The sequence below is a fragment of the Apium graveolens genome, chromosome 6 (genome assembly GCF_009905375.1).
Source record: "Apium graveolens cultivar Ventura chromosome 6, ASM990537v1, whole genome shotgun sequence".
NCBI classification, from domain to species: Eukaryota; Viridiplantae; Streptophyta; class Magnoliopsida; order Apiales; family Apiaceae; genus Apium; species Apium graveolens.
In genome coordinates, this window is record NC_133652.1 from 66698807 (window position 1) to 66709413 (window position 10607).

Here is a 10607-nt window from a genome sequence, read left to right on the forward strand (position 1 = left end):
GCTGCTTTGGGGAATTCTTCTTCAGCCTTAATAGCAACTGTCCTTGACTTTCCTCCTTTCCTCTTGCTTCTTTGTTCCATCTCCAGCTCATGAGTCTTGAGCATTCCATAGATTTCATCAAGAGTTGTTTCATCAAGATTGTAGTTGTCTCTTATTGTCATTGCCTTCAAATCCCAGCATTCAGGAAGAGCTAACAGGAACTTAAGGTTTGAATCTTCAAGATCATACTCTTTATCAACCAATGACAAATCATTCAAAAGTTTGACAAATCTATCATATAAATCATTCAATGACTCATTAGTCTTTGAGTCAAAGTGTTCATACTCTTGAGTGAGTATTGTCTTCCTGTTCTTCTTAATTGTGTCAGTTCCCTGACACCTTGTTTCCAGAGCATCCCATATCTCCTTAGCAGTCTTGCAGTTGATTACCCTGTTTGACATTACATTATCAATGGCACTATGTAGTAAGTGTCGTACCTTAGCATCCTTAGCAATTGATGCTATGTCTTCAGCAGTATAATCACTCTTCTCCTTTGGTACGGTCTGTGCTGCTTCACCTGCAACTGCAACAACGAGTTTGGTTGGTTTGTGAGGACCTTCCTTGATTCTATCAAAGTATTCTGGATCTGTTGCTTCCAGGAACATGATCATCCTTACCTTCCATATGGGATATTCAGATGGTCTCAGTATGGGGACTCTGATGGTCTCATACCGACTCTGAATTTGTGTCTTTGGTGGTTCCTCAGTTGTGGTAGGCTTAGTTGGAGTTTCTGTGTCCGACATGATTGTGTTTGGATCTTTAACTGTATGTGTGTTAACAGAGTAGCTATGATACCAATTGTTAGGTCACACACACACTGTAGAGGGGGTGAATACAGTGTATAGTACACTCAAATCGAACTTTAAGAACTTAAGTAACAGAAAACAAACTTTATTGAAACAATAAACTCTGTTACAGTATGGAACTGTTACCTCTCAGTGATGAACAAATATCACGAGAGCTGCTAGGGTTACAATGAATAATCTTTTCTAATAATGATAACACTTATAGTGTAAACCCTATGTCTGTGTTTATATACTACACAGTTACAAGATAATCGCTAATTGATATGGAATATAATTCTGCTTCCTAAAATATATCAATCAGATATCTTTTCTTCCAAGTATTCCATTCTTCACGGAATTCCTTCTTCATGCATATCTCTTCTTATGTTTATCTCAATCTTCTTTCCTTTAATCAGCTACTGTCCTTATCTGATTATCCTTCAGCACTTAAGTTCTGATATCTATCTTCTGATGATTATCTCCTGATAACATACGTACTGATATCCTCAAGTCCTGACTTCCAGTATAAGTACTGCTCAATAGTTAAGTACTGATTTATCCTGTTCAGTAAGATCTGAAAGCTAAACATAAAACATATTAGCTATGACATTATCAAATATATCTAACATAAGTATATTGGAGTATCTTGTAACTTCATCTTTTAAACTTATATCTAGTAAATGATTATCTTATGCATGTCAAAGATTTTCAGAAAAACGTTGAGACAAGGTTAGATATATGAGATCACCTTGCAACGATAGTTTTATACAGTATAAACTGGAACTCTGTGTATATTATGCATGGAAGAGGACTTCCAAGATTTTGAAAAGTATATATGTATATATACTGAATATTTTGCGACTTCGTCGCATTAAGGTATCAAACTTGGTTCATTTCTTTTGACCAAGACTTTCATGAGTACTATGAGAAGGCTCATATATTGTTAATCATTATACATATTATTTTGGTGGGCTTGTTGCTCACCCTTGCTTTCTTCTTTCATCACACAACAACAGATAGAAAAGATGAACAGGACCAAGTTCCCGATTCGTGAGCGGATAGGAAACGTTCTGCAGTTTCCTATAGGCATTGATGTCGCTGTAGCTGAGGTAGGAACTACCAATAGGCTAGGCTTTCAACTTTTGATGTACCAGATTTTGTATCTTTATCAATTGTAATAATGGAAAAGAAATATAAATTTATTCAGAAACCCTTTTAAGGTGTATTGACATATAATTGTGGAATAAAACGACTTGTGATTATTTTTGGATATTCATCTCTGAGACTATAACTTGTGGTGTGTGTGTTTATTGTGGGGTCACAGTACAGAGTAGTTGATTATTTATTAAGATTGGGTGTTATTAAGGGAAATGGAACTCGTGACAACCCGGATCCCCGACCCCGGATTTGGGGGTGTTACAAAATCTCTAAAAGCTGATTTAGAAAAGAAAAGAGAGATTATCAGAACTTGGAGTAACTGTGGCAGAACAACTCAGAATTTATTAAGTAGTGGAAACTGGAAAGAGGGCTTAGGTTATGAAGATGATAAAAGTGAAAAAGGAACTGAACAAATTGAGCCAATTGTTGTTAAACAGACTGCTAAGCCAAAGGTAAATCCTGTTAAGTTTGTAGCAAAAACTGTAAAGTCTGATTCTGAAAAGATGAAAGAGTCTGTGACAGAAGTCAAAGATAAGTCAACTTCTGACAAATTAAAACATGATAAACCGGCTGAAGTCAACATAGGCTTAATGACTAAGAAGCAGCTTAAGCATAAGCTGAAGGAGATTAGGAATGTCAACAAGGTAAAGGAAGCTAGGAAAAATAGGAATGGAAAGGAAGGTGTGAATAAAAGCAATAACTATATGCCTGTTCCTAATGCTCCTAGAAAGAAATGTTATAACTATGGAAACTCTAACCATCTTGCTTCTTTTTGCAAGAAGAATAAAGATATAAACTCTTTACCTCCTAGATCAGGAGATAATCTGTTAGGTTTAAGCCACAAAATCCTTGTTTTCATTGTGGTAGTTTATGGCATTCCATTTATACTTGTAAGGAATATCATAGTCTGTACTATGATTATTATCAAATAAAACCTTCTTTGAAGAAAGTTACTTTAATTCCTTCCAGTGTAAAGTCTGATGCAAAGTCTGACATAAATTCTGATAAACAGCATGTTAGCTTAAACTCTGAAATTAAATCCGCTGCAAATGCTAACAAACTTAAAAATGCCAAAGGATCCAAGCAAGTCTGGGTCCTTAAAACTAACCAATAGTGGTCTTTGTGATTACAGGGCAACATGAAAGATATCCTAGTGCTGGACAGTGGATGTTCAGGACATATGACTGGAAATAAAGCCCTGCTATCAGACTTTGTGGAGAAAGCTGACCCAGGAGTTTCTTATGGAGATGGCAACATGGGAAAAACTCTGGGATATGGCAATATCAATCTTGGGAATGTCATCATTGAAGCGGTAGCTCTTGTCTCAGGACTAAAACAAAATCTGTTAAGTGTGAGTCAAATCTGTGACAGAGGTTATCATGTGGATTTCTTTGAAGAACATTGTGAAGTTGTAAGCAATTCTACAGGCAAAGTGGTTCTGAAAGGTTATAGGCATGGTAACATTTATGAAGCCAGTCTTTCAACAAGTTCTGATGGTTCTGCAATATGTCTGTTGAGTAGAGCATCAATTGAAGAAAGCTGGAATTGGCACAAAAGACTCTCTCATTTAAATTTTAACAACATAAATGAGCTTGTAAAGAAAGATCTTGTGAGAAGACTGCCAAAATCAGTATTTGCTCCTGATGGCCTTTGTGATTCATGTCAAAAGGCAAAACAAAGAAAATCTTCTTTCAAGAGCAAAACTGAATCCTCAATTCTTGAGCCTTATCACCTACTGCATGTTGATCTATTTGGTCCAGTCAATGTCATGTCTATTGCAAAAAAGAAATATGCTATGGTTATATTGGATGAGTTCACAAGGTACACTTGGGTGTACTTCTTGCACAAGAAGAATGAAACTGCATCTACTCTAACTGATCATGTCAGACAGCTGGATAAGTTGGTCAAAGATTCTGTTAAAATTATAAGAAGTGATAATGACACTGAGTTCAAGAATTCAATTATGTAAGAGTTCTGCAAAGAGCATGAAATCAAATAGGAATTTTCTGCACCTGGAACTCCACAACAAAATGGAGTTATAGAAAGAAAGAACAGGACTCTCATTAAAGTTGCAGGAACTATGCTTGATGAAGCAAAGTTACCAACCTACTTTTGGGCTGAATCTGTGCAGACTGCTTGTTTTACACAGAATGCTACACTCATAAACAAGCATTGAAAAACACCATATGAGATGGTGAAGAAAAAGAAGCCAAATCTGAAATACTTTCATGTATTTGGATGTAAGTGTTTTGTTCTTAAGACTCATCCTGAACAGCTGTCAAAATTTGATCTAAAAGCTGATGAAGGAATTTTTGTTGGATATCCACTTTCCATAAAAGCCTTCAGAGTCTACAATTTAAGAACAAGGGTTGTCATGGAATCTACCAATGTATCTTTTGATGATAAGAAGATTACTGGACTTGAAGATTTCAATGATCATGAACAGCTGAGATTTGAAAATGAAGATTTAAATTCTGATTCTGTAAATCCTGATGACTTAAACTCTGATCCTGTAAGTTCTGACGAGTTAAGTTCTGATGTCATTGAAACTGTGGTAACAACTCCAAAGGAAAATGCACCTGTCCAGGGGGAGCAAGCTGAAGATCCTACCACAACTCAAGACTCTCAAGAAGCATCAGAACCTGTCACTGGCTCTTCAAGTTCTGATTCATCAAGTTCTGATGAGCCAAATTCTGATAATTCCGGAAACTCTGATTCTTCAAATCCTGAAGGATCTAACTCAAATTCTGAAGTCTCAAAAAGCATAACTATAGGGGAGCATCAGAAAATACTGATGGAGATAACATGGATCATGGGGGAGGATCCAGTTCTAGAAATCAACTTCCATCTGCAAGGAAGTGGACCAAATCACATACATCTGACTTAATAATTAGAGATCCTGAAGCAGGTATCTGAACTAGAACTGCAACATCAAATGAATGTCTCTATCATTCTTTTCTATCTCAGACTGAACCAAAGAAAGTGGAAAAAGCTCTTCAAGATGCTGATTGGGTGCAAGCAATTCAGGAAGAGTTAAATGAATTTGAAAGAAATAAAGTCTGGACCCTAGTGCCAAGACCAAAGAACAGATCAGTTGTTGGTACAAAGTGGGTGTTCAGAAACAAAACTGACAGTGATGGCATAATTACAAGGAACAAAGCAAGGCTAGTTGCTAAAGGCTACTCTCAACAAGAGGGCATTGATTATGTTGAAACATTTGCACCAATTGCTAGATTGGAAGCCATAAGAATCTTTTTGGCTTATGCTGCTCACAAAAAGTTTAAAGTCTTTCAAATGGATGTGAAAAGTGCTTTTCTCAATGGAGAATTGGAAGAAGAGGTATATGTTGAACAACCTCCAGGCTTTGTAGATTCAAAATTTCCAAATCATGTCTACATACTTGACAAAGCACTATATGGCCTTAAGCAAGCTCCAAGAGCATGGTATGAGACTTTAGCTCAATTCCTTCTGGAAAGTGGATTTCACAAAGGTACAATTGATAAAACACTTTTCTACCTCAACCATGGAAAGGACTTACTTTTGGTACAAATATATGTTGATGATATCATATTTGGTTCTACAAATGACAAACTCTGTGAAAGGTTTGCAAAGCTAATGTAGTCAAGATATCAAATGAGTATGATGGGAGAACTTAGTTATTTTATGGGACTTCAAGTCAAGCAAAATGAAGAAAGAACTTTTATCTGTCAATCCAAGTACACCAGAATTTTACTCAAGAAATTTGGAATGCAAGACAGTTCAACTGCATCCACTCCCATGGCCACTGCAACCAAGTTAGATAAATATACTGGTTCATCAGTAGATATTACTAACTACAGAGTTATGATTGGCTCTTTACTCTATTTAACTGCAAGTAGACCTGATATCATGTATGCTACCTGTCTTTGTGCAAAATTTAAGGCTGATCCAAGAGAACCTCATCTAATAGATGTGAAAAGAATTTTCAAGTACCTCAAGGGTACAGCTGATCTAGGATTGTGGTATCCTAGAGAATCAGATTTTTAAGCTAATAGATTACTCAGATGCAGATTTTGCAGGATGCAAAATAGACAGGAAAATCACAAGTGGAAGCTGCCAATTTCTTGGAGGCAGATTAGTTTCTTGGTTTAGCAAGAAATAGAAATCAATTTCCATATCAACTGCAGAAGTAGAATATATTGTTGCAGGAAGCTGTTGTGCACAGATTCTTTGGATGAAGAATCAGCACCTGGATTATGGGTTAGAATTTTTTAAAATACCTATTTACTGTGATAATCAAAGTTCTATTGCTATGACAGGTAATCCAGTTCAACACTCAATGACAAAGCACATAGCATAAGGTACCATTTCATAAGGGAACATGTAATGGAAGGTACAGTGGAATTGCATTTTTTTCTAACAGATCAACAACTAGCAGATATCTTCACAAAACCACTATGTGAAGCTACTTTTACAAGACTGGTAAATGAACTTGGAATGGTTTCAGGTTCTTTCTCTAAATCTGCTTAGTTTTTGTTCTCATTCATCAGACTTTATGATCAGTGTTTACAGATTGTCTTATCTTCATGTAATCTGTGCTTAAATTGAAATTCATTAAATGTTGATTGTTATCTGATGTGGATCTATATGCTCTGATAGTGATTTGAATGTTCTGTGACTATTCAACCCAATGAGGATAACTATGCTAGATACTGACCTAGTAGTCTTTAGCATACTGGATATCCCATGTTTGAATTAGTTGTTTATGTGAAAATTCATTAACACAAGCAAATTATGATTTTGAGCTTAGTCAAATTTACTTTGTGTATCTTATTACTAAGTCACAAACTAGATTCTTGCTTCTTATCTGTCAAATTCTGATGTCAGTAAATCTTAAGGATGAACCTAAATGCTGATAAGCCTCACTTATCTGAAAAAAAGAAAAGAGAATTAGAGTCAGGTACTCCTTTGAGATCTAGAGTAAAAATGTGGAAGGGAAGACCCAAGTGCATTGCTGGTATTAAGTAATATGCATTAGAAAAGCAAATAAAGTTTTCTTGGTGACTTTTCACATTCTCTGATTACTGGCAAAATACTCTGATAATATCATAAATTCTGATAAGCATTTGTGATTCACTTACACCGAGAAGACACTGTGAAAAAGAATTCTAAAAGATGCATAGAATGAGCACAAACAGTTGAGGTGGATTCATGCACAAATATATTCTATAGTAGACTTCATTATTAATGACAGATTTTAAGCACTTTTCTTAGTTATGCCTTATTTCTAAGATGTACTGAAGTATATCAGACTTTAATCTTTATCTGATATTTTGCTAATGCACACAATCTCACTCCATATGAATGATGAAAATTACTGTGGTGATCAAGTTGTTTCAGATAAACAGTTAAGTGTCATATGTATAAATTCTGAGGACAAGTTCTGATGGAAGTTCTGATGATTAAACTCTGAAGAAACAAGTCAGTATTTGTATGAAGAATCACATATACGAACATTCACTTTTTGAGTACAGAAGCCATGTTCTGATGACTGTTAAAATCTGATAATAGTCAAGTTCTGATATTAAATCCTGATGGAAACTCTGATGCTTATGTGGAATTATTCTTTACTTGACTTATTTGGGGTAAATACTGAAACGGTCATATTTAATCAGAATATAATTAGGTGAGATAAAATCGTCATAATCATTTGGGTTAGTGGTAAACGTGTTTGTTTTGAAAAACTGCATGTGCAAAGTAATTGTTACTTATTTCCCTTCCCCATTAACTCCTACTTTAACTATTGACTGTTCACATTTTGCCCAAATCATTACACATCGGTCTAGGGAGACGTGGTATCATTAACTCTACATTTAATCCTTAATCAGTCCTCTAGTCCCTTAATATTCCATTGGTTATTTAACCAACATTTCATCTCAGACAAATCATCTTCTATTCTCATACAAAAACATTCTCTCTCTTTTAATTCTCACCATTTTCTTCCTTCATAAAATGGTTCTTGTAAACATGTTTATGAACTATGAAAACTTCAACGTCGAGTTTAGTTGTGGTGACTGGGAACAAAAATGGCATGTCATTGCCATTCCTGATGAGATATGGAACTTGGTTCCACAAGAGGTTCAGAAAAATCTCTTGTTCTTTCAGATGGACTATCAACTCCATCTTGATCGCTTGGAAGAAGAACGGAGAGAGGCTCTTCTTCAACAAGAATGGATCATCCGTCTTGCAGTGCTATTTGTCAACAACAGGAGGAACTAATCAATAGCTTTCCTTCTGAGACCAAGGTTGTTAATGTTCACCATCTTAGACTAGGATTATCTTGTAATCTTTTGCATGTAATCTACAAATTTCATAAAATGTACTCTTTTGATATTTTAATGAAATTTCTTTTGATTGCAAGATTTAGTCTTTGTTTATCTCGTATTTTGTGGATGTGAATGTTCTCATTGAAGCCTGTTAATCTTTACTTCATCTACTTGAACTGTATTTCTTGATGAATGTTTTCATTAAAATTGTGGTTACTAATAATTTGTGCTGATTTGACAAACAAATGCTGAATTTGAATCGACATATCCTAAGTTACACTTGAAAAGGTAGAAGCAATTGAAAAAGCTCAAGAGAAGCAACATACCCAAATTTATGAGGTTCTGGTAAATCAAGCTTCTCAACAGGCTCAATTGAATGATATTCAATCTTTAGTGGAACTTCTTCTCTCACTCCTACTATCAGATGATGCCAAAAAGGGGGAGAAGATAGTTAAGTCCAAATTCTCAAATGATCAAATACTGAAGAAGAAAGATGATGAAATTGATGACCAGGGAAACCCTAGAAAGGGTAGAGGTCAAGTTCAAAGTAAAGGGCAGAGCAGCAAGGTTTCTTCAAGAACACTAAGTACTGATGCAAGCAAATCTTCTACTCAAAAGAAGACAAGTTCTGAAGGTGCTCAAACTCAAAATCTGATAGCAAGTACTGAAACTCAAAATCTGATATCAAGTTCTGATGAGCAAAATCTGATGACAAAGCCTGATATTTTGATACAAGGTGGAAGTTAAGATTCTTAAAAGTTCATGCAAACTCTGAAATCGTTATGTTGTCAATTTCTGTAGACATATAGGGTCTCAACGTAATTGATGCCTATGCAACTTCTATCTTAATGGTGGATGTTTGGTAGAATGGTACTAGTACAACGAAAGTTGGCTTTTATCAGTTCCGTGTTGTTCAATTAATATCATCACCGTTACATGCTAAGGGTAATAACAATGACTATTGAATGAAGTAGTAATGAAGTTATGATCTCATGTGTGTTTAGTATTGTTAATTCAAGTAATAATTCAAGTGTTTTATTCTCGTAGTTAATAATTAGTTAATCAACCTTAAGTGTTATTGTCTTGACATTGAGAAGTAATCATACATTGGTGAGTGAGTGTTAATTAAATATAACTAGTCTGAGTCTCTGTGGGAACGAACTAGAAATCATTCTATATTACTTACGAACGCGTATACTTGCGTGAATTAATAGCACGTGTTTTGTGCTTAACAAGTTTTTGGCGCCGCTGCGGGGACTCGGTGTTAATTTGTTTAGTTTATGTACTTGCCATCAGTGGTCATTAGGACTCATTGATTAAGACTTGTTACTTATTATTTCCGGTTATGTTTCAGGTACTCTAGCGAGCATTTATGCAAACACGTTCTCGCACTCGCAAGAGGACTTTAGATACGGCTGAGGAGACAGACTCAGTTCTTGATATTCCAGAGAAGATAGATTTTGAAGATTCTAATAAAGAGAGTGAGCAGAAAGAACCGATAATCATGGGTGATCGTATAGTTACAGAAGCAGATCCAGCTCTTATGGACTTTTCTCGGCCTAAAATTGATGACATTCAGTCAAGCATCCTTCATCCGGCTATTCAGGCTAATACTTTTGAAATCAAGCCGGGCACTATTCAGATGGTGCATAATTATGTTTCTTTCGGAGGTGCTGCGACTGAAGACCCCAACATGCATATCAGGAATTTTGTCGAGATCTGTAGTACTTTAAAAAATAATGGTATTACTGATGAGGCTATCAAGCTGAGGCTTTTCCCATTCTCTCTGAGGGATAAAGCTAAGGACTGGTTACATTCTGAACCAGCTGGGTCCATCACTACTTGGCAAGATCTAGCGCAAAAGTTTCTGGTGAAGTTTTATCCAATGGCCAAGAATGCAGCTATGAGGAGTGCTCTTACTCAGTTTGCACAGCAACCAACAGAATCTATGCGCGAAGCATGGGAGCGCTATAAGGAGATGTTGAGAAAGTGTCCACATCATGGTATGCCTGACTGGATGGTGATCACTGGGTTCTACAATGGTTTGGGGGCCCAATCTCGGCCCATACTCGATGCAGCAGCTGGAGGCGCCTTGTGGGCCAAAAGCTATACTGAAGCCTATAATCTTATTGAAACTATGGCTGCAAACGAGCATCAAAACCCAACTCAAAGGATGATGCCTGGGAAGGTAGCAGGTATTTTGGAAGTTGATGCAGGCACAAGTATTGCAGCGCAGCTCCAAGCGCTGTCTATGAAGGTCGATTCTTTAGCCAACTATGGAGTCAATCAGATAGCTATGGCCTGTGATCTTTGTGTAGGC

General features: G+C 36.2%; 1 non-coding gene across 1 annotated transcript; it reads right to left on the reverse strand.

Moving 5' to 3' along the window:
- Positions 1-10187: 10187 nt before the first annotated feature.
- LOC141669610 (small nucleolar RNA R71) lies at positions 10188-10294 on the reverse strand. Its single transcript, XR_012553879.1, has one exon. It is a non-coding gene; the product is annotated as a small nucleolar RNA R71 (small nucleolar RNA).
- Between the last annotated feature and the right edge of the window lie 313 nt (positions 10295-10607).